Genomic DNA, 24,611 nt, shown 5'->3' with positions numbered 1-24,611 from the left:
TCACGTTGTCACTAGAGAAAAGAAAGATTCGTGCAAGGTCAGGTGTTTGTGCCATTGATGATTTGCTGGCTGAAGAGGCAGTGCCAGCCTGCAGGCATTCACACACAACAAAACAAAAGTTAAGTGGGAAGTGGGGGGTCTGCAGTGCAGGCCCCGCAACGAGCACTGAAGTCAATTTCCAAGGTGTGAATCACACCATGAACAAAGGGCTGGCCTGGCCTCACTGCCGCCTGCCCTGGATGTGTGAGCTCTCTCAGCACAGCCAGGCCCAGCAGCCAATTGGTGACATTTTATGTCCCGCCAACCCGGCGCCATCCCAGGCCGCCCATGCGCATTGGTCTGGCAACAGCTGGCTGGGTGGGTGAGGTGAGGTGCCACCTACACCACACTAGGCATATGCTGCCTGGCTGGGAGGCTGACGACTGGTACTGGACCTGGCTGGCCTCATAGTGCAAGCGGAGAACGGTCTAAGAGTAGAGAGGCTGTAGGCTCACCCCATTATTTTTGGAGCTGGGTGCCTCGTGCCTGCCCTGCTGCTGCTGGCTACTTGCTTCTTGGACTTCAGGCCAGGGCACTAGTTGGCGAGGCGAGCCGTGAGAGGGCAGGAGCTGCGACTCGCTGGAGTACAGAGAGAGGCAGACAGACTCATCCGATTGCCCCTGCTGCACAAGTAAGTAACTAAAGTGCAGTGCTGCCACTGTTATTTTGAGCATGCATTGGCTTCCATTCCTGCCCTGTTTGTGGCGAGGTTAGACTGAATAAGCACCAACTTGTTAACTCGATTAAAGCGAGCCCAGTCATTTTATTTTTACACCGGACCACACCAAAACACCACAGGGGGAGGGGGTACACCCTCTTAAGAAAGAGACAAAATGTTGTCTTCATGCGTGTTTCCTTGACTGCTGCTGTGGTCATTCTGTACTGCATGTACTCCTGTCTAACCAGTATTGCTGTGAAGCACTCATTCAAGAAATCCATTATGCCGTAGCTGCGAATGTGTGAACGGGAGGCTGAAACAAGGTGCTGCATTTGCCCATTTGCAGGTGCAAATTCAATTTGGCACCTTTGCACGTAGCAATCTATTGGGTCTGAGGTTCTTTCATAATAATGAAGTCTTAATTTATTGTTATTAATTCCAATGAACTCTGTTCAGTTCCTGCATTCGGCAATATTATTTACCCATCTCTAGTTAATTGTATCTTGTTATGGAATCCTTGCCTACACCATCATTGCATGTAAGCTCTGCTCTATAAGGTTGTGTATGACAGAGTCGGAAAATATTCCTTCTGAAATACATGTCGACTCAAGGTAAGGGACCAGCAAGTAGTACTGGTCACTGCTTTAGATTCTACTTATCCATTATAAAATATGTTGAGTTTAGGTTAGCAGGAGTGGCGTCTTGTGTTGAATTTCTCACCCTCAACTCTGCAGTCACACAACACCACTCGAGTGCGAGTTGACACTTAAGGAGAACTAACGAAGCCCTCCCCCCCCTTGTAGCAGTGGCCAGAAAGGGATGCATCACAGAGGATTCATGCATGTAGCATCTAGCATGTTGGTTTATCATTTGCATGTATTGTGTTTGAATCGGTGTGCATGGCTGTTGTTGGTGAAGGAGCAGGAGGCCAGGAGCGATGATGACCGTGGCAGTGGAAGAAATGCAGCGCTGCTGATGCACAGCTTTTCTGAGTGATGTATATCTATAGTGATCTATAGCAAGAAGCATCTCGCGGCCTGGAGACTTTGTAAGTGTGCAAGCATACCTCAGGGAATTTGGCACTGGCAGGCCTACAAATAGCTCAATTGGCACACATTTACCATGATCTGTCATTTATTTTCTGGTTGGTGCGTTTCTCTTTGGGACACCTTTATTGTATTTCTTTGGCCTGTCTGTCGTTGGTCACATCTCCACGGCACGGCTCCACAGGGAAAGCACATCCTAAATAAAGACAAGCAAATCAATGCTTTCTTCTTCGGGGTTCCCATCAGTTGGAGCAGTAGGAAATGAAGTTCTTTGACACATTTTTAATCATACTCGATACCCCCTCAATAGCTATATCTTCCATTCCATGAGTGCTCAACATCTGTGTTTTGTAGTGTTTAGATTAACGTACTGTGAACAGGTTGACTTGCTTACACTTGTAAAAGGCTGTGGGCAGGGCCCTGCCTGACATTATCTGGAGGAAAAGTGCTAGCACGTGAAAGGCCATTTACAGCAGAGCCCTGATGTTGGGTGCGCACAGCACACCGCCTTTCTGTGTAATGCCCTGGCTGTCTTTAGTTCTGCACTCCAGGTCTGCCAGCACACTACATCCACGAAAGCATCAGCAGTGTGCATTTTCTCCCAAGCCACGGACAGAGCTGTTAGGGCTCTTTCCAAAATGTCTGTTATTTGGCCTGCCCTTGCAGTACCTTTTTTCTCCATGTGCCCGGAGTCGGAGCACAGGCACGGGTGGACTAGCAGCAGAGAATGGCAATGTCCCGAAATCTGCGGAAGCATTTGAAAGTCTAGCAATATGTTTGTTCCCAAAGGACTTGTGTAGGATCAGAAGAAGTTCTCTTGGAGCGTCTGCATTGCCGAACTTGCATTCAAAGTTTGCACGCTTCCAAGTTGAGACTTTTCCAACCCGTTTCCTCCACTACCACCCTCTCCTGGCCTTTCAGTAAGGTGATGTGCCTGGCCCTGGCCTGCTGAGCGCCTCGCTATGCGCATTAGTTACAGGCGTGTAAGAAATATGCATGACTAAGATACAAATAATACGAATGAAAACTTTTACAAAGTGATGTCCGTACTACCAGGGAGAGATACCTGCCCTGAGGGAGGGGCAATTTATCAAAACAAAGCTCTTGCCTTGCTAATTCGCAGTGAGCTGTACAGCAGTGTAGATGCATACCTGCCAACACGCCCTATTCCAGTCTCTATTCCAGTTGGGAGATGCTAGTCTAGTCCTGGTTTTAGGTTTGCATTCTAAGACTTGTAGTCCCGGATTTACCCCATCATAATCCAAGGATTTACGACTACAAATCCAAGAGTGCTAAGGTAAAACCAGAACTGGACTACCATCTCCCAGCTGGAATGGGTCATGTTGACATGCATGTAGATGGGCAGCGATCAGCAAGGCAGACGTTTTCTGACAGCTATGTCAAGTGACAACACAGACATCAAGGGTGGACCTGCTGTCTGCTGTCACTTGAAGCGCCTGTTTCCCTAAAACAGTGACAGCTGCCCATTTTAACAAGGGTGGCTGCTGTTACAGTGGCCCAGAAGTCATTGAGGGGTGTCAGTGTCCAATCTGATGTGAAGGGACTGAGTCCTGCAAGAAGTGGCGGGGCCCAGTCGGTGCATGTCCAGACTCAGTGCTGATTGGACGTCACACCAGTGTGCAGTGAGTGACTTTGGATGGTCCCAGGGTGCTGGCAAGGCAGTTCAAATCCGCTCTCACAATGCAGTCCTGGTTTCAGCACAGAACGAGATGAGTAACTAGATCAGTGTCACCGGAGCCAAGAGGTCAAGTGTGTACTGCAACAGGGGACACTCCTTTGCCTTATTCGAAATCCCTTTTTCCTTCTCTTCTCAGGGCTGTCACGAGGGGGTGGGGGGCATCTGTGCGCCATACAGCCCCAGTCACCTCTGTCTCATCTATGATCTATCCCTCCCTCTTCCCGGCAGCCTTTGGCTCATTTATGAACCAAATAGCCAGTTTGACTCATTAAGACAGCCATTGACCCAGCACGTTTGGAAAATCTGCTTTTGAATCCAGCAGGTTCCAAAGCAAATGTATGAACCTTTAGGCCACACGTCCCCCTCCCACAGCTGAATTTGATAAATCAATACCCACTGTTAAGGCTTGCACATTATCTCAGTGGGCCAAATAGCGCTCCCCATTCTAGCTTTTATTCCCTGTGCTGAAATTAAACAAGCTACTGCACTGGTAGCTGAAGCCCATCAAAACAGTGGCACACTGCAGACCTGTGCAGGGAGGCCCATGGAAGATGCAAGCAGGATAGGGTGTGTGCGGATGCAAGGAAACTGAATGCGGAGCAGCATAGATAGAGGGCTAAGTTGGTGTGGTGAGGAGTGAAGGAAGTGAAAGCCAGAATGGTGGAGGTGGGAAAGTGAAAGAGCAAAGGGGTGGAAAGCAGAAGACGGGAGTGGAGGAAGTGGAAATGAGAGGGACAACAGCAGAGGAGCAGTAGATACATCATATACCTTTTTGTTATCTTGAAGTAAGTTTTTTAAAAACATCCTTATGTTTGGCAATTATTAAGGTACTATTAAATATTTTTAATTTGTTCAAATATCTGATAGCGTTGGCATTTCTTTTGGTTTTGTGAGACGCACACACGCCATAGTACTTGCTTTAATGCCTGATGCATGTTTATAGATAATAAAATAAGACTTCATTGTGCTTCCAGTCACCATATTAGGAGCAGTATACATTTTTTATTTGCTTTAACAAAACGTGAGAACGCTAGCCTGCACACTTTGGTGCATGTCACGTGCTGTAAACCATTAAACTAGCTCAGAAGTGAAGCAGAGAGCTGCAGATAAGACACAGTGTCATTAAATGATCTGCCCAGGATCACACACTTTGGTTAAATGGTGAAACCGAGATGTGGACAATTTAAGCAACTGGGCACATCTTCACAGGTTTAGTTGATATACATATTTATTTCTAATAAGCGCTTGAAGATAATGCATTCACTACTTTCAACAGTGCAAATGCTTTGCTGTGACACGTGCGTCTTGACTATGACAATGCTCTGTATTTGGGGCTCCCCTTTTCAAGTCTCTCCTAAATGCAATCTTTTTACAACTCACCTGCTGGACTTATTGCAGGCCTGAATAATCATGGCTGCATTAACCAAATTCATACTAAATTACATTGGCTTGAAGAGGTTTTCTCTGGCTTTTGGAGCAATGTTTGTAATGGAGGCAGTGAGGCACTTGGGGAAAGGATAGGGATTGGGTGCCCTGCCATACACATCACTATGGCAAACATGGAGACTGTGCAGTGGCTGCCTCTGTAGGATTTTAAAAAGCATTGTGCAACATTAGACGATTGGAGGAGGAACATTGAAGGAGGGGAACATGGTACACCTGTCTCCCAGGCAGGACTGTCACGAGGGTAGGACTGGGGCAAGTAATTGGACCTCATTCCGAGTATGGCGGTAAGGGATAGCGGCCACCGGTAACGAGACCGGTGGCGGTATTCCCTTACCGCCATACTCCGAGTTCCCTCTGCGCCCTCGCCCTTAACGCCTGCTTTGAGCAGGTGTTAAAGTCGAGGGCGCAAAGGGGCCTGCAAGCCAATAACGGTGACCGTAATGAACGGTCACCGTTATTTGCATCTTCCCCATTCCCATTGAGCCCTATGGGGGCTCATTTGGGAATGGGGAAGAGCCTTGGTGAATGGGGAATCACCGCCCCGCCAACCTTGGAATGGGGCGGTGATTCCGCCATCCACCAAGGCGCTGCCGGTCCGGGTACGGCGTCAACCAAGGCGTTAATAGCGCCATTGGTTAGCGCCGTACTCGGAATGAGGCCCATTGTCTTGGGCACCAATGAAGTGGCCATAGTAGCAAACTGCAGTTCATTCATTTTGTGACAGATTGTTTGAATAGAACCCAAGAGGGAGTTTTCTGATGAACTATGATGCAAATTGTGCAATATAAACAATATTTATCCAGCCACAATGGTCAAAACTACTAGCCGCATAGTAAAGTAACTCATCAAACTGGCCCAGCCCAGAAAGGTGCAGTGCAGTGCTGTCTCTTCGCACTGAGTTTTTATTACTACTCAATAACTAAAAGTAATGCTAATCATTTTCTGGCATACCTGTACTTTTCAAGTTCAAATGTCGGCGGGGCTAATTAGCCTTTCATCTTTCTGAGGTTGATAAATGAAGTACCATTCAATAATATCTAGTTTTACTCTTTCAGTGCTTAGAAATTGTTTCAGAAATGTTGCTTAGCCAATACCCAATACCTCAACTTCCCTATGACCAAAGATGTACTTTCTCTAAGGATGGATGAATATTTTACTTTTAAAGATCTATTTCCATTTGCCTTTTATATAGAATTATTTGCCTGGGAGGACATGGGTCGTACACGTGATATCGGAAGAAAGCATGAAAGTGGGTCTGTGAAAAGACAAAGAAAATTGCAACGTGAAAAGGCCCTAACAGAAGGAAGAAGGACTCTACTTGAATTTGGTATCACAAAGACTGCAAAGAAGGCACCTATCTCGCAAGCAGAGGAGCAGATACCAGAAACTGTTCAATCACATGAGGAAGAGAGGATCCAGCAGGACAGCGTAAAAGAACCTGCAGGTGAAGATCAGGAACCTACATGTTCAACTAATCGCCTTCCATTGGCCCAATCGTCAGAATTGCAACCTCATCCTCAATTACAACTTGACAGTGGTACAGAAGACTGTCTTAACATAGCTGTTGCTGCTGTATATGTAAGACAAACAGCCACAAACATTTCTTCTGATCCAGGAACATGGGGAGAGATTCTTGCACAAGGTGAAATTGACTTTCTCATTAAAGAAGGACCACCAGTGATTAAGGCTAGTGGTCTCCCAAGAGATGGTGATAATGGAAAGTTTCCTAAACCTGTACTCTTCAGTGTTCTCCCCAATGGCAAACAATGTTTTAGAAACTATCTCTGCTGGAGTGAGAAGAAAGAAGCTTTATTTTGTTTTCCATGTCGCTTGTTTTCTAACGAACATCCGTCACAAAGATCAAGCTTGTGTCTTCCAGATGGATACATGGTTCGCAGATTTGGTGCTTATAAAAAAATACGTGAAAAAATAGAACTACATGAGGAAAGCAAACCTCATTTGTTTTCATTTCTACAGTGGCAAAATAGATGGAGCAGTTTAAAGGGAAAAGGCATCGATGCTGCTATGCAAACAGCAGTGGTTGATGAGGTCCAGAAATGGAAAGGATTGCTGGAACGTTACCTTGATGTGACTCTGTTTTTGGCACGCAAGAACCTGTCATTTAGAGGCAGTAGTTCTTTAATTGGTAGTTCAGAAAACGCAAACTTTCTTGGTCTTCTGGAACGTTTAGGCAAGTATGACAACTTATTAGGAGACCATCTAAAAAAAAATCAGCAGTCTCAGGAAGCTGGAGAAAAGACAGTACATTATCTTTCAGGCACTTCTCAAAATGAATTTTTATCACTGTGCAGTGAACAAGTCAGCAGAGAAATTATGAAAAGAGTAACAAAAGCAAAGTATTATGCATTGATCTGTGATGCTACTCCAGACATAAGCCATATGGAGCAAACAACCATAATTTTGAGATACACAGAATTTGACATGGCCTCAAAAAGTTGGACAATTGAAGAAAGATTCATTGAGTTTCTGGAGAATGAAGTTTCTTGCCTCATTCTTGTGCTCCGTTTTAGAGAAACACAAAGTTAGTCTTGCAGACTGTAGAGCACAGGGGTATGACAATGGGTCAAACATGGCTGGAATTTACAAAGGCGTTCAGGCTGAAATTCTTCGTAAAAACAAATGTGCACTTTTCTCTCCTTGTGCAGCGCATTGTCTCAACCTCTGTGGAGTCCATGCTGCCGAAATGTGTTCTGAATGTGTGACATATTTTGGAAGCATCCAAAAGTTATATACACTTTTCAGCTGTAGTCCAGCAAGATGGAAAATTGTTAATGAAGAAATGAAGATTACCTTCAAATCACAGTCTCAAACTAGGTGGAGTGAAAGACTTGATGCTGTAAAACCAGTCGCCAAACACTTGCCATCTGTTATTAAAGCACTTGAGAAAGTTCAGGCAGAAATCAATTTAACACAAGATGCGAAGGCTGAAGCAAAATCGCTGCAGCTTTACTTTTCTTCATTTCCTTCGATCTTGATGTCTTGCATATGGTTTAAAATTCTTCTGTCTATAGATTATGTGAACAGTGTTACAGCAAAAGCAGCTCTCCCTTTCCAAGTCAGTGCAGCTAGGTAAGCAACTTGTGTCTGATCTTAGAAATCTTCGTGATTCATGGCCAAAAATACTGCATGAAGCAACATTAATTGCAATAAATCTAACCATCCCACCAGAATTTCCAGCTCGACGGATAAAGAAACGGAAAACAATGTTTGATGAAACACCAGAAGAGCCATTACCGCCTGGAGACAGACTTGAAACACTTGAAGAAACCACTTTCCGCAGAAATGTGTTCTACAGAGTGGTTGATAATTTGGTTGAAGAAATGAGCAAGCGCTCAAAGTCAGCAGAACAGATTTATAACAAATTTCGTGTATTGTGGAACTTTGACAAAATGGATCCAGAATCTATTCACAGCAAAGCCACCAATTTGCTAGAATTTTATAAGGAGGATTTTTCTGGAAAGCTCCTAGATCAACTTGACCATCTGCGCAGTGTGGGGAAAACACTTCTCAACCTCAAAGATTTTACAGAACCTGATCCTCTAAATGTATTGAACACAATATACAAGGAAAATGTGGAAAATGTATTTCCACAGGTGTGTATAGGACTTCGGATTTTTCTAACAATCCCAGTTAGTGTTGCTACAGGGGAACGTTCCTTTAGCAAACTGTCATTAATCAAAAACTACCTATGGTCAACAATGGGCCAAGAGAGATTAAATAGCCTATCTATTTTGTCAATTGAAAATGCACTGACTTCCAAAATTGACTACAAAAGAATTATTTCTTCATTTGCAGAGAAGAAAGTTCGAAAGTGGAAGTTGCGGTGAAAGCTGGGTGGCATGTGTTCATATATTCAAGTTTTGACAGATATATTGAATTGTAATTCAAGTTACTTCAGAAAGTCTCTTTTAAAAATAAAATGCATGCAAATATATATTTAATGCATATGATACAATACCAAGTCTGGAATAAACCATTCTTCCACTTAGAAACATGGCTTTGCTTTAGTTGATTTGCAGTCTTAAAAATAAACCATATTCAAGTTCTTCCATATATAAACTCAAATAGAGATTTCCACTGGCCAAGTGCAAAAATAGAAGGGGCCTCACCAAATTTGTTGCCCCGGGCCTCACCTCACCATGTGACAGCCCTGCTGACGAGCCAGAAGCGGCTCGTTCTTTTTATTAACTTGGTCACATGGTTAGCACCATGTGACCATACACAGATCCATGGGAGGTACCATGTTCCCCAGGAGGGGTGACATGCAACAAAACCCATAAAGCCTACACATCTGTGCATACATGGAGAAGATGCACCTTGGGAACATTAGAACTGCAACCTGTGAGCTGGACATCAGACACTGAGAAATTCACAAGTGTGTGTAACAGTAGAGGAGGTGGATGTGTCTATCAATTACTTACAAACCTCTGTGCACTTGGAGAGAAGATGCATGTGCCACCCAAGAAAGCAGACCCCTGTACACAAGGAAATGAGGCGCACATGAAATAACATCCACTACATACGTGGTTTTCATGGTGTGCGTGTGCATCGTGCGTGTGCATGGACACAACAAGTCGCTAACGTTTAATTGGCAGACTGACTCCACCCGCACCCCCCCCCGTCAAGTTTTCTAGTACGATACGTGACACCTCGAGCCAGTCCGAGCTTTTGCTTCCAATTACATGCTGGAACTTCTATTTTAGTTTTTCCCACTGCAAAGATGGACCTACAAGTCCCAGCGTGCAGTGCGAAAAAAAGGACTGGCTCAAAGATTCTGCATGCAACTGGGAATCTTGGCAGCTGTGATGAGAGCCTTTAAAACGGGGCAGTGCTGTAATGTAAGCATGCCCCTATAATAAATGGGATATGTCACGCGTCGTTCTCCAGGACAGCATTGGCAGACTACCGATGGAGAGTAACACAGTCTTTGCTTTTACCGCGCTGCACCACACAACAGTGGCACGGAGGACGGTGCCAGGGCTGAATAACAGCAAAAAAGAATCCACAGCGGAGATACCGTGCGAGGCTTGGTGGGCCTACTGGGAACAATGCCGTGGTGTGAGTGGTAGAGTGGTACATACGAGGTGAGCAGGCGTGATCCCAGATATCAGGAAAGGCCCATGCACCTGCAATTGACACCCATCCCTAGCAGGCGACACGTGGGGTAGAGGTTGCGGCTCCATCTGGAGTGCTTGTGCACCTCAAAAAAAAGGGGGAAAGAAAAGATCAACAGTCACACCCTTTACACCACGGAGGACATAACTGTGGGCTCAGCCAAGCCAATAGAAAAGCTCAGTCCAGGCCTCCGGGAGGCGGTCATTGAAAATAACCACACAGAGGAGCGTACCAACACAGCTAATCATGGCTGGCATAGTGGAAGGTGCGCAGGAAGGGGGAAGACTCCCCAGGGTTGTTGGCACCGCTTGGTGAATTTGACATTTCAGGAACTCCATCCACTCTGGGCCCAAGTAGGGTCAAACTCGTAGAGATGTACTTTGACACCACTGGGGAGCTAAACGACCCCACCAAAAAGTCTACACTGCTATACTCCGCTGCCCCTGCAGTACGTAAGGTGTTCAAGACTCTACACCCGAATGATGCCCCACAGCTGCCCTTAGCGAGTATCTTAGCCCCATGGTCAGCATAGATCATGAGCGTTTTCTACTGCGAGATGCAAAACAGAAAGAGACCGAAATGCTAGATGTGGTTCCTAGGAGACTCTGTAAATTGGCATTTATGTGTCAATGGGGAGGCTGAGGTGCAAGCACAAATTATAGCAGGATGCTTCTCAGTTAAGCTACACAAACCAATCCAATGCAAAATAGGCATACCTCTAGCACGCATACTGGAGCTGGGAGGTCACATGAACTGGTGGAGGCAACAAGAATGGACGCCACCCTGAAAGTGGTTAGAATAGAAGATACTTTTGCTGTGGGAAAACAACCAGCGAGAATGACGAAAAGAAGTAGCACGGCCAAAGGGGAAAGACCTCTAGAAAAGGCATCAGTATGGCTGAGTTGCAGATACAATCTTCCACATACTGGACAATGGCCAGCAAAAGGGCACATGTGTGGTCTTTGTGGGCAAGCAGATCACTTCGCCAGGGTATGTCGAGCACAGATATACAACAAAAAGTTCAGCAAAGCTAAAGGCAGCTGTTTCAAAAACAGAAAGAAAAAGTGGCGCTGCTTGATCCCACTGAACAAAGTGAAGAGCAAAAAGGCGAAGAAGAAGACGATGATGTGGAAGTATTCTTAATTTCCAGTGTATTAAACGCAGGAAGAAAGTGGAAACAGCAACCAAAGTGCAATGTACACATCAATGACAAGGATGCCCCACTTCTCATTGAGACAGGAGCATCAGTCAACGTGATGGCTACATCCCATTATAACAACCTGTGCAGTCCTCCACCATTGGAGCCCACACAAGTGCGGATTTTGACCTCGAGAGGTACAACACCTCTTCCACTAGATGGAGTGTTCATGATGAAGGTATGACATGTAGACAGTCAAATTAAAGCAATATTCTATGTTACAGCTGTCTGTGAAGACACTCTACTGGGATGCACAGTGGCGGAAGCAGAGAAGATTGTCAATTTTGCATTCAGAGTGTATGTAGAGAACATACAGTCTCTAATTGAGAGATTCAAGACAGTATTCACAGGAATTGGTTGAATGATAGGGGAACCTGTGAGGTTGTACATTGACGAGACTAAACAGCCATTGGCCCTAAAGCACAGAAGTGTGCATTTTCCATCTCAGGGAAAAGGTCAAAAGAGGAGATTGACAATTTGGTGAATCTAAATATCATAGCGCATGTAGAGGGTCCTACTCCTTGGGTTTCACCAATTGTCATCACACGCTAGCCAAAACAGTCAAACACTGTGAGGATGTGTGTAGACATGTGTCTACCCAATAAGGCGATTAAGCGTGAGCGACACATTACTCAGCCGATTGATGCAGACTTGCAAGAGGCAACTCTCTTCTCCTAACTGGACCTACAGACAGGGTACCACCGGCTGGTATTACACCCAGCCTCAACATCCATCATGACGTTTTCGACACACAAGGCTGTACAGGTACAAGTGACTGAGCTTTGGTGTGTCGTCAGCGGCAGAGGTGTTCAGAACGTGATCCGGGGTGCACTGGCTAATATACAGGGTGCCATCAACATCAACGACAACATATTGGTATACGCCAGAATGGAAGTTGAACATCTGGAATTGCTGGAAAGAGTGCTGGAAAGGATCCAATCAGTAGGACTATCACTCCACAGGGAAAAGTGTGTGTTCCTACAAAAAAGATTGTAGTTTTTTGGCAACATTTTTCAAGAAAACGGCATCTCCCTGATCCAAAAAAGGTGGCTGACATTCAGGCTGCCCAGGCCCCGGTAAACGCTTTGGAAGTAAGAAGCTTTCTGGGCATGGTGACCTAGTGTGGGACATTTATCAAGAATTTAGCGACCCTGTCTGTACCCCTAAGGATCTCGACTAAGGAAGAGTTGCCATGTTAGTGGACCCCATTGGAAGAAAATGCATTCCTGGACTTTAAGGAAGTCCTGACAGCGGAAAGCACAATGTCGTTATTTGGGCCAAAACAACAATGTGAGTTGAGGGTGGATGTCAGCACCCTGGGGTTAGGGAATGGGCTCTTTCAAGAGGGGGATGAAGGAACCGTCTGGCAGGCATTGTATGCAAGCAGAGCGTTCTCGGCCATGGAGCAGAGGTATTTGCAGATAGAGCGCGAGGCCCTAGCAGTGCTGTGGGTTTGGCACCACTATCATATCTTTATATACGACAAGCCCATTTTTGTCATCATGGACAACAAGCCTCTTCTCCCCATCATGTCCGGGTCGGCAATGCAAACCCCGGCGAAAATTGAAAAGTGGCTTCTGGGGCTGCAAGAAAATGACGTAAATCTGTTGTTTCGACCAGTAGGAGACACCGCTGTGGACTACCTGTCCAGACATCCATTCCCACATGGCCCCGAGTTGGTGAGGAAGGAGAGCATAACAGAGGACTATGTGTGCCTGGTAACGGAAGCAGTGATTCCGAAGACAATGAAGGCACATGAGACTGCGCATGCGACAGGGGAAGATGAGTGTTTAAAAAAAAAAAAGCAATGACGAATGGTGAATCTCGAGAAGCGCACTCTGCAAAGTGACACTGGAACAGCTATGGAAGGTTAAGAATGAAGTAACCTTTGTGTCTGATGGTCTGCTGCTGAAGGGGTCGCAAATAGTGATCCCAAACAAGTTGGTGCCAAAAGTGATCAGTCTGGCTCATCATGGACATCAAGGTACAGCAAAAACAGAGGTGTGCATTCATAAAAAAGTATGGTTCCCAAACCTCGAAGAACAGGTGGGTGAGTATGTCAGGAGCTGTGTATGGTGTCAGGCTGCTGCTCTGGAATGCAAGGCACCACCAATCCAGTCCACGGAAAGCAGATGCAAGCCATTGGACAGGGTTCATATTTAATTTTGATTTACTAGTCTAGAGGATAATTTTCTGGTGCTGATAGATCAGTGGTTACGCTACCCGGAGTTGGAGTGTGTAACAATGGATGCTGAGGGACATGATACCAGTGATAGAAAAAATATTTGCCACACATGGGTACCTGACTGAAATTTATTCTGACAATGGACCGCCGTTTCAGGGTGAGGGGTTTTGTGCGTTTAGGCAGGAATACGGTATCAAACACAGGAAAATCACACTGCTGTGGGCGAGAACGAATGGCGAGACAGAACATTTCATGCAGACTCTCAATAAGACATTTCGGATCAGTCAAGAGCAAGGGTTGTGCCTTTGCAGGACATTGTATCAGATACTTCGGAGTTATCGGCTAACCCGCACTGGTCCACGCAAGTTGTTCGATTGGAGGCCATGTTTCAGAGGAGCCTGAGGGAGTTGATCCCCAATCACGACTCTCGAGAGCCGGTGGCCATCGATGGTGATGATGCTGTTGAAGTGGCCAGGCGGCAGGTGAACAAGGAAGACAGTGCAAGGAGGAAACTGATAACCAGTGAGTTGGGGGCAGGGGATTCTGTGCTGCTGCGGTCATGACGCCCTACAGCAAAATGATCCCCCACATAGGAGCTTAATCCGTTGCACGTGATGGATAAAAAGGGGTCAATGATAACTGTGTCGGACGATCGAGAGTCTGTGACAAGAAACATGTCCTTTTTTCAGAGGTTTGAAGATTGTCTTGATTAATCAGCTGAAAGGGAAGATGGTCTGCCAAGTGGCAGCACATGCGAGGACGATGAAGATGAGCTTCAAGGGGAAGGGTCTGATGATGGTGCTGCAGGAGAAAGGGGTTGCTGCAGTGAATATCAGGAGAGGGAAGATGGGGGAAGACCTGACGCTCCAGATAACAGTAGGAGATACCCCACAAGAAGTTCCTGATGTCGGCCAGAATATCTAAGGGACTATGTGCGAGATGTGTAAGGTGGCCCTCATACCAAAGTGGCATAACTATCATGTTTGTTGGTTGTTTTTATGAAAAAGAAGGAGTGTGGTGTGTGCCTTTAAGATGGGCCAGTGCTGTGATGTCAGCACACCCCTGTAATAAATGGAACATCATGCGACAAGCTCCAGGAGAGCTCGAGGGGCCTCCAGACAGATAGCAACACGGCCTCTGTCTCTATTTTCATTTCGCTGGATCACACACCAGTAACTATGCCTCGCCCTTTCCCAAACCTTCTCCAAGTACTGTACCTCAGACCCAGTCATTTGAACAACATCCGCCGAGACCCACCACCTTCTCAGAAAGACAACATCCCAGAGTAAGGCCTGCCGATACGCCTTGCTTTCATTCCCTGGAGGGACACGCTTCCAGTCTGCCTTCCTTAACAACACCGCATGCCTGCACATCAAAATAAGCGACCAATCCATAAACAGGTAGCCTGTTCCCAAGTACGAATCTGTAGTCTGCCACCGAATAGCCACCGATCTATCCATAGCCCTGTGGGGCAGGACTCTTGATGGAGTTAGCCCAGCAGGCAGATGCACGCAAGTCCGGATAGGGGATGGGTGATGGGCTAGTTTAGGAGGGGAGAAGAGAGTTCAAAATTATATCCAACTGTTGGGAAATCCTGCCCTCATGTGTCAAAAACAAAAATGCATTGCTGTGGTGTAGTTTAACACATGTATTTTTCTGACGCACCGGCAATTTCAGATGCTGCGGTTTTGTATCACTTCCGGTGCACTTAATGGTCACTGTGATGAATCCGATGGGGAAGGTAGTCGCTGTGACATGGGGAAGGTAGTCGCTACCTGATACTGACCCTGTGGGTGGCTATATGAGGGAGGATCACATGGGGCAGACAACCTCCAGGGAGTTGTCATGGCTTCATCGGGTGAGACATGGTGTCCCCCATTTTCTCTTGAAAATATCCCTCCCATATCTAATACAATCCTGGCTTATTGTTATACACCCACTCCTTCTCCCATGAGGAATAGGGAGATCACCCTTTCCAATTCCACCTATCATGTATCTAAGATTCATTCACCATTCAAGACTACTGAAAATGTTTATTCAAGTTTTCCGAATCAATTTCCAAAATTGGACTTCCTTTCCCAGAATGACCAAAATACTGGGACGAGGAAGAGAAATAGAGCAATGCAGAGCGAGAAAGGACACAAGTCCAGTGAGCACTCTAGTACTTGCTTGTACACACCTGTGCCCGGGAAGTTCAAAAGGCAAGTGAAGCAGGGAATGAATGTCTGCTGCTGGCGGGAGAGAGCAGTGGCTCTCCGTGAGGTTGAAGAAACCGAAAGGCAATTACCGGCATGGTGGAACCAGGCAGATCACCTGTGAAGATAGAAGAGGCTGCTGCGCAAGTAGGATATGCTGCGGGAATGCTAGGAGCTGGGGAGAGACTCCTGGGTGTTCGCAGATGACAAAGAGCAGCGTTTTAGTTACCGGAACCCGGGACGAAGCAGACATGTCAAGTGGAAGCCAGAGAACCAACAAAACCAAGAGGAAGCAACCGTGAGAAGCTTCTAGATGGACATGCTTCTCTGGTTGACCGTGGGAGAATCCAGGGATGCCAACAAGAGCTGGTGAGTCCACCCAGAAGCAGTGGGGACCCCAGGGTGCATCGTCAGCCACGCATAGTGCAAGAAATTGAACAACAAGAATGTGAAAGAGAAAGAACGCATGAACCTATTATTAAAAGGGGAATTAATTTACAAACAAAACCCCTACAAGCAGATGAGTATACATTGTGCGAACGTAAGAGAAACCAGGACCGGATAATATATCCAGAGAACATATTTACAAACAAAGTGTGTGTACAACTTTGGGGAAGGGCAGAGAGCCCTTGTGAATAATAGAAGCCCTGGCAGGACAGTTTACCAGGCAAACACAAGTGTGTGAATACAATAAGCCCTGGCATTAGAGTATATCGGGCAATCACAAGTGTGTGAATACAAGAAGCCATGGCAGGAGAGTATACTAGGCAATCCCATGTCTGTGAATACAGAAAGCCCTGGCAGGGGAGTATACCAGGCAATCACATGTGTGTGAAAACAAGACATCCTGGCAGGAGAGTATAAAAGGCAACCATAACTGTGTTAAATAAAGCGATCCGGAGAGGAAACATCAGGACTAGACAAGGATTGTGTGAACCAGGTGTTCAAAAGTGACATAAGTGCAAAGTCAGACAAGTTTGTACATCAATATTGTTGTGGGCCAAGAAAGGCACAATGAACAGTTGAATGTGGAACTTCACAGAACAAAGAGGATTCCAGGGGATGGGAACCACCCTATGGAGCAAGGACCTTTATCCTAGAAGAAAGAACCTTTGTGTTGGAACCTTTCCTTCTTCTTTTGTTAAAACCCTTCTGATCTTTCCAAGGTTAAACACATTTCCTGTTTCACTCTAGACTTTAGTTTTAGTGTGAGGGTTAGAATAGCACTTTGGACATGGGACAGTTTTGTTTTGGACATTCTGACAAAGACTAATGCTTAGTTTTGGTTTAGGTAGGGAAATTCCTCTTAGAGCAGGGCCAGCGAGGCATTTTCACAACCCCCTTTTACTTTCAATAATAGTCTTCAACCAAAATCATGGCTAACTTGTATCTGCGTTTAATTCCTGACTCCACATCACACAGTCAATTTATTCTAAGCAATAATATATTCCAATCAACTTGAAGAATTCTGGGAAAATTATCAGTTTGGTTTCACTCACCTAATGGCTGAAAAAGTAATGTTTTGAATGAAACTGATTCTTGATGTCATGACTGTGCCACTTGGGCACCAATTGGCACCCATTGTGGACTATTTGGGACTCATTCATTCCCGTAATCCTCCCCGGACAATACCCATTAATATTTTTGTTTTTACTTTTACGTTTGCAAGATGTTGGTACTTCATTATTTCATTTCACAAACTGTTACGCTAACCTGGTCTCCACTGGGGCGTTGCACGAAGCTGAGCGATGAACGTCTGCGTGCGTCTCTTCCTGTCCCACTGCTTCACTCACGCTTGGGCGTTATCCTAAAATGATGAACGGAGAAGTTAACTTGCTGCGTAGGGTGGGCAAGACTCCCACCTCCCTCAAACCTCCAACCGCTTCCCTCTGTGCTTATGTCTCACCTTAAGTATTTTAAGGATGGGCTCTCCATCCTGCATCTGAATGCAGGGGTGCTTTAATGTTTTAGGCACTTTCACTGGATCTAGTTCTGTCACTGATCCTACGGCCTGTAAGTGGAATCCAGTCCAGCTGTGACTCAGTAAGTACGTCTTGGTACCAGTTGGTTCTTGGTAACTGTTCTTTCTTAATGTGTTTCTTCTTGTTGCCAAAGTTTCACTATTGTCTTTATTATTTTGCAGGAGTGGTCTTGGAGATGCAGGTTAAGCAATGGACTCCTAAATGCGGCGCTGAGAAATATTTATGCAGGTGGGTGTTAGCGCGAAAGTGCGTCGTTGAGATGTATTTTAAAATGGGTATTTTTCTATTGTGCTACTAACCTGGTGTCTTTTTTTCCTTCCTCTGCAGGTGCGGTGATGCTCCGGAGCAGCGACCGTGTGGACTGCTTCGATGGAATCCTGAGATGACTGATGATTCCGGGTAAGTTTTCGTTATCCCTTCTTGTCTCCTTTCTGCAGGTGCAGTGGTCCTCAGGAGCGGCGGGAGAGAGAGCCGTTCGGACGGAATTGGAAAGACTGCTTCTCTCAGGTAAGAACTTAACTACTGTTCTTCTTCTTGTTTCTCTCCCTATTTCAATAGGTGCTGATGGTCCGTGGTTCCCGATGAAGATACCAGGGTGTGGCTGAAGTCCAGGTAAGCAGGAGCTGAGCTGGCACGGTGAGCGTTACGCTGCAGAAGTGCAGAATAAAGTGAAGCGTGTTCTGCTCGTCGGGTGTGGTTTATATAGCCCAGGTAAAGTAGTCCCTGGTAAAATAGTTCCAGGCCCAGCCACACCCTAGAAACTACACTGCATAGCTCAGTTCTTTTGGACTGGGCTATATGTGCCTCCATGTTCACTGGAACCTCATTCCATGTGGTCAAGTAGTAGGAGCCTAGTGCCAAAGGCGCCGGGACTGGCTCCAGGAGAGCCTCTGATAGCGGTTTGTGGTCTTTAAAGCCCCAAAGGAAGCCTGCAACTTGGGAAGGCTGGTTTGGCCCTGAAGACTGGGGACATGCATCATGACACAAACTACATATCCCATAATGCACCGTGTGGCCAATCCCATTCCCTGGCTATTCCTATAGAGCAGTCTGAGAACTACAATTCATAGAAGCCCTAGTGAAAAGTTCTGTTTTCACTTTCCCAGGTTCAGAGAGGGAGGAGGCAGATTACCTTCAGGTGTGGTGCTTCAGGTGCTGCTTACGAGCGTGTTTCAGCAGTGGACGAGCCAGTATTTAAGCAGCTGTCTTCAGGAGCACAGGGCTCTTGCATTGAGTTTGCTCTGAGCCCATTGTACCTTGATCCTTAAATGCCTGCTGTGTCCTGTTGTTTCCAGAACCTGCTACTGTTCCAGTGCCCTGTGCTCCCTGCCTTGCAGCCCTACTACTCCGCCTTCACTCCCCACCTTCTGCCCTGCACCTCTCTGCTTCCTGCACTGCAGCCCTGCTCCCCTGCTTGCAGTCCTCTGTTCCCTCTCTGCAGCCTCTTGCTCTCTACCACCAACTATCTTTTTCCCTGCCTGCAGTTCATTGCTCTTTGCCTATAGTCCATGGGCCTCATTCCGAGGCTGGCGCTATCCATGGAGTAAATAGCACCATGGTAAGCAACCATGGAGCTATTTACTCCATGGAAATCCGGCATGGTGAATGGAGTTATTACCGGTCCATTCCAAGGTTGGAGGGACCGGTAATTCCCCATTCACCATACCGGTTCCCCATCCCCATTCCTGCCCCCATAGGGCTCAATGGGAATGGGGAAGGAGTAAATTACGGCACCGTAAATTACGGTGCCGTAATTTACTCCAAGGTCCCTTTGCGGGTTGGATTTTTAACGCCTGCTAAAAGCAGGCGTTAAATGCCAACCCGCAAAAGGGAACTCGGAATATGGTAGTAAGTGTTAACGGTCACCGTTGCCATTAACGGTGACCGTTAACCCTTACCGCCAGCCTCGGAATGAGGCCCCATGTCACCTGGCTTTAGCATTCTAGATTTGAGTCCTGAGTTTACTTGTTATCTGCAGTCCAGCCCTTATTATAACAGTCCGGAGTTTCAGTTCCTTGTTACCAGATGCAGTTCAGTCCTTGTTATCCTAGTCCAGAGTTTTCTTGTTCCTGGTCTATAGTTCCGTCCGCTGCTCCTTGATTCTGGTCCATAGTTTCTAGTTTGCAGTTCCAGTCTCCTGCAACTATGCACTTAGATTTTTGTCTTCTTTCTTTTCCTCTTTCTTCCTGTTCTGTCCAGAACGTTGTTCACTTTGGCTTCCTATCCTTTCCCTGGATAATTCTGTTACTGTTCTTGTCCTCACTTGTGCTTGTGAAATTCCTTTGTTCAGAGTTTGGCTGCTAGGTTCCCCATTGTCACGTTTTAGCATTGTACCTTGTGCCATATTGTTAACAGTGTGCTGGTTCCTGTTTCATGGGGCAGTCACTGTTCTGTTCCTGCTGGACTCGTACAGGCTTCAGTCATGTGAGTACTGTTTCCTTGTTCATGCCTCAGGGTCCAGACACAGACACCCAGGGGTAAAGGGGAGGGGGAAAGGGAGAGAGCAGCAGAGATGGCCTTCTGCAGGCAGCCCTCTGCAATGACAGCCTTTTGTAAGCAGCCTTTGGTCATATATCTAGTTACTGGTATGTTATATTGTGTTGAGTTACACCGCGCACTGATATCACACCAAAGAGCTGGAACCAGGGTGAAGCATTTCTGATTATCATCAGAATGTTCATTATTCCCTGTGGTGCAACAGAACAAAAAAAAGGCAGCCAGAAAGAAGGCACATATAAAAAGCTATTTAGCATTCTTTGTCCGAGTCAACTGTTTTCCTCTAAAGGTGTGGGGGCTGTGAAGAAATTCTAGGGATGGAGTAACCATGGTGTACATGTGCAGCCTCCCATTAAGTGATGCACGACCCGCGGGTAGTGTGGGGATGATCCCCTGGTCTGTTCTTTCGTACACGTGGCAGGGACTTGTCACTGGGCACCACCACTGCACTCACTAGTACAATTACTGAGCAGCGGGGAGACATCAGACTAGCTGCCATAGAGCAGTTTACCTCACAGAAAAGAATGGCTGGAGCTGATACAATCCTGGCTATCGACTGTAAGCCACGCAGCTGGAGTAATCTTCTTGCAAGCATAGGGACTTGCACATCAGGCAAACTTGCAAAGCACACAACCCTGCTCTTCCTGACCCAGAGTGAACATGCATAGCACTGATTACAAGATGTTCCTGGCCCCATCTATATCCGCCCACACAGACACAGACCCACAATGGGGAGGGCTGGAGCATGTGATGAATTCGACCATCTGCTCAGTGGGTGTGCGGTCGCCTGGGTTTTTTCGAAATTTTTAATGAAATTGAATGATGGTAGATCAACCCCCGGAAAATGTGTGGGGCTAATCTGCACACATTTTCCTATGTTCACCGTACAACATATGCATAGCCCTGTGTACTCTGGGTACACACAGTCTACAGGTGCAGTACCCCTGTCATATTTAGTTGGGTTCTGACAGGTGGAGTACACAATGCATCTCCAGAAGGGGAGGGCCAAACCTTCCCCTTGCCATGGCCAGCCTGATTAATTGGCAAAGGCCCCATCGATACGTCATGTCCTTTTGTTGAGCCCTGCAGCTGGGAGCGGCAACTAACATAATTAACATACTAATAGAGTGTACTTCTAACAGTCCCACATGGGGCCTGGCTGCAGAGACTAACAAAGGAGAAAGGAAACCCCATCAACCTTTCATATGCAACTGTGTCAACCTGGTGCCAGCTCCCGCCATCAGTATCGATTGACAGTGAAATGTCATGTCTAGGACTGCATGTTTACAGTTGTCATCCATGCAGGGGAAGCCCATTCAGAAGGTATGCGTATGTGGTTTGATGCCACTTTAATCAGGAATCACAGAGAACTCCATTAACCAGAGGGACCCTTTGATCCACAACAGACAGGAAGATGGGTGGGACTTAGTATTACATTTTTTCACCCTGTTACGTTTTCTGTTGCAAAGCACTCTGGTTATGACCTCATGCATACAGGAGATTGTTGGTGGGGACCCAGGATTGGTTCATTAAGGTAGGCTTAGCTTACACCAATCCATGTGGTCCATTTGGCTTTAAAAGAGGGCCGTGCCCCTCTTTTGGCAGATCATCTCTAGGCTTCACCGGAAGCAGAAAGAAGAACTCATTATTGGACGCTGGCTGAAAGTACAGTCTGCCTTACATCTTCCAAAAGTGAAGGAAGGCCAGGACCTCCAATAGGGAGGCAAGACCCCTCCCCTAAATATCTCCCAGGGAACAGAGGGAACCAAATCCAGAGGACCTCCAGCAGAAGTGCCAGAGAGTCTCTGAACCCTAATCCAAGTACAAGGCAGCTGCCTTCAACACACTCATCAGCTTTGGGCCGTCCGCCTTAAAGGCCGGCACAAGTCCAGTGAAGAATCTAGGAGAAGTGCATCGATGAGCATCTACCGACGTCCAGCTTCAAGGACATTTTGGAGCCGGTCGAGTTCCTCAAGCTGCAGCCAACTGCAATGCTGGCTGTTGTTACTCTGCAGTCGCTTAAAGACATCCGAGATGACTCGACCAGTGTTTCAGAACCGCCGTCCAGCACTGAGATAATGATTCCTGAGCCGCCATGTAGGCCAGCCTGCAGCCGTCTGTCCAGCTTCGTTCACCAAACTATGTCAAGTAGAGAAGCAGGCACAGTCAGAACAGCGGCAGGAGGTTGGAGGTATCCAATCGAGGAGGGGCAGAAGATAAAGGAGGGGAAGTTCCAAAGATCTCTGGTTTGAGGAGTGAGTTATCAGCTGGAAGATATGGTGGGACAGCAGGAGGAGGTGGTGAGATATCAGGAGGAAGAATTGTGGAAAAAACAGCTGGTGGATGTGGTAAAACATCAAGTGGAGGTGGTGAGAGACCAATAGGAGGAAGTTCGAAGCCAGAGGAGAGTAATGGGACAAGTAGAAGAGGTGGCAAGCGATAAAGAAGCAGGAAGATATCACCAAGGGGAAGAAGGTGCTGACAGTTCAGAAAGAGGAGGTATTGGAGATACAGGAGGAGCAGGAAGGGATGAGGAACAGCCTGGCAAGGCTAGTACAGAGAGGGAAAGTACCCAACATTCAATATATACCTAGTGGCTTAGAGTGATGGAAGGGAGGACGACCAAACATGTGGCGAGGCAGCGAAGAGGTGATAGGAAGTAAGATTGTGGCACAGCATGGTGCCAGAAAAAGACGGGGAATAGAGGAGTTGTCCCAAAGAAGAAATGACTGCAGAGGCATAAGGAGGATAGCAAGCACAGGGGCTGGGACCTACTGAGAGGGGCCTCTACACCAGAGCCAGTGGAGCCTTCTGTAGCTGGACCATCCAGAAAAAAATCCAGCGGCAAGCCTTGGTCGGCCACACCCTCTTCCCAGTAGCTACACAATTCTGGACCGTGGCACCATGTGATTCCCTGGAACAGGATCATACTAAGGATATGACAAAGAAGAATTCAAGGCAATCGAACACAAGGAAAGGATCACAGAGACACTTGAACAACTGAGACTTTGACCAACAAAATCTCATAAAGATTGTCAGAATGGAGACAAGATTGCAAGACTTTAGAAGTCATAGGAGCTTTCTTTTGGTTTTGATTGTTGTGGGAATCAAGGGGAAGCCACCCTCCCATTTTGTTGCTGTAGGCTTTGCCTATTGAGGCGAAGGACTGCAAACATATCCAAAAACCCACTTGTTCCATGGGTACAAGAAACAACCCAATTGGACATTCACCTACAATCTATCTGGCAGGGCTGTGAAAGTCTCCTAAACTCTCCGATGGTAGGTTGCAGTCTGAGAATACTGTCAGGGCCCTCTAACTCTACTATTGCTCTGCGTTGTGTCCGTAACACCTGGATTTTCTTCCAAATCACTATGGTTCCATGTGATGGTGCCCTGTACCACCAATCCTAGCATACACCGTTTGGGCTACAACACCACCTCCAAGAAGGGTGCAAGAAAACATTACTGCATTCAACCCCAGTTTCCCCATGTGTTTTAAATGTATCGTAAAGCTCCCACGTTCTCAAACAGACAAAGGGAATCAGCATGTCTAGCCTACAGGAAGGCCTTAAAAATCCCACAACAATTTTACACCCTGCATCAAGGGCCACACCACACATTTGCCCTGCTCCAGACCTACCGGAAGTGAGAGATTCCACCTTATCCTCTTCAGATATAACACTCAGCCTCCTGGACTGTAGAGCACACAGTACCACGCGTGTGATAGTTCCTGGGCCAGAGAGAGATCAGGTAGTACTACACCTGTGGCTGTTCCTGGGCCAGAGAGAGATCAGGTAGTACTACACCTGTGGCGGTTCCTGGGCCAGAGAGAGATCAGGTAGTACTACACCTGTGGCTGTTCCTGGGCCAGAGAGAGATCAGGTAGTACTACACCTGTGGCTGTTTGTGGACCAGAGAGAGATCAGGTAGTACTACACCTGTGGCGATTCCTGGACCAGAGAGAGATCAGGTAGTACTACACCTGTGGCGGTTCCTGGACCAGAGAGAGATCAGGTAGTACTACACCTGTGGCTGTTTGTGGACCAGAGAGAGATCAGGTAGTACTACACCTGTGGCTGTTCCCGGGCCAGAGAGAGATCAGGTAGTACTACACCTGTGGCTGTTCCTGGACCAGAGAGAGATCAGGTAGTGCTGCACGTGTTTGTGGACCAGAGAGAGAGCATATAGTACTAGATGTTTGTGTGTTTCTTGACCAGAGGGAGAGCAATTAATACTGCACGTGTGGCTGCTCTAGGACCAAGGATTGAGCAAGTAGTACTAAAAGTGTGTGTGTGTGCCTTAAAAAAATAGAGAGAGACAGAGAGAGACAGAGAGAGAGAGAGAGAGAGACAGAGAGAGAGATAGAGAGAGAGAAGATCATTCTACACATATGACTTTTCATGGCCCAGCGAGAGAGACCAGATGCTACTACACATGTGGGCTGTGGCTGTTTCTGGACCTGCGGCCGAGCAATTAGTACTAAACATGTGGTTGTTCTTGAACCAGAGAAAGAGAGAGAGAGCAGGTAGCA

At 46.7% G+C, this 24,611-nt stretch overlaps 1 long non-coding RNA gene across 1 annotated transcript in view; it reads left to right on the top strand.

Moving 5' to 3' along the window:
* The first annotated feature begins 358 nt into the window (after nucleotides 1-358).
* LOC138473611 (uncharacterized) overlaps nucleotides 359-24,611 on the top strand; it is a 102,996-nt gene continuing 78,743 nt past the window's right edge. The window contains exon 1 of the long non-coding RNA XR_011268811.1: nucleotides 359-670. This is a non-coding gene — a long non-coding RNA (uncharacterized lncRNA). The remainder of the gene's footprint in view (nucleotides 671-24,611) is intronic.

The sequence above is a fragment of the Ambystoma mexicanum genome, chromosome 8 (genome assembly GCF_040938575.1).
Source record: "Ambystoma mexicanum isolate Mex_15411 chromosome 8, UKY_AmexF1_1, whole genome shotgun sequence".
Classification (NCBI taxonomy): domain Eukaryota; kingdom Metazoa; phylum Chordata; class Amphibia; order Caudata; family Ambystomatidae; genus Ambystoma; species Ambystoma mexicanum.
This window is presented reverse-complemented; position numbering and strand designations above follow the sequence as displayed.